This window comes from Papaver somniferum, unplaced genomic scaffold, assembly GCF_003573695.1.
Source record: "Papaver somniferum cultivar HN1 unplaced genomic scaffold, ASM357369v1 unplaced-scaffold_26904, whole genome shotgun sequence".
NCBI classification, from domain to species: Eukaryota; Viridiplantae; Streptophyta; class Magnoliopsida; order Ranunculales; family Papaveraceae; genus Papaver; species Papaver somniferum.
Window position 1 is genome coordinate 454 of NW_020637602.1, and position 546 is coordinate 999.

A 546-nucleotide genomic window follows, 5' to 3' on the forward strand; every position below is an offset into this window, starting at 1 on the left:
TTCCTTTCGGGATAAAATAGCCTGATACTACTGTATCTGAATTTGATACGTGCGGAACGTTAAAGGGAGTGATTGGATGGAGCCTAAGTGCTTCCCTAGCACAAGCTTTTACATAATTGAGTTTTGGAAAATCAGATTCTTGGACCCAACGGCTCTTACCGACCACCATATCGATTTCTTATGTAGCTTTTATGAGGATATCCGGCTGATTTATCATCCCTGCCATGGCCCATTCAACTGCATTGGCTGGATTATCCACCGTTCCAATTATTAATTCCTGTCATGGCATAGTTATACATGAAGGCAAAGCCAGGATAACATCCACAGAGAAAACTTATCTGAGACTATATACATATTGATATTTAGTTTTTAATCGGTAAAAAAAAACACACACACGCACAAAGATATTATTAAAAGAAAATTGTGTGTGTAAAACAAATAAACAATCTTACCACTGTCAAAAATTAGTGCCTAGTTCGTGTATGTGTTTTCAGTTATTTGTTAGTCTTCAGTTCTGTTTTGAACGTGTCAGTAGTAGTGTCTTCA

The 546-nt window shown here is 37.0% G+C and overlaps 1 pseudogene; it reads right to left on the reverse strand.

Annotated features, from left to right (window-relative positions):
* LOC113341242 overlaps window positions 1-277 on the reverse strand; it is a 715-nt pseudogene extending 438 nt beyond the window's left edge.
* Window positions 278-546: the final 269 nt, after the last annotated feature.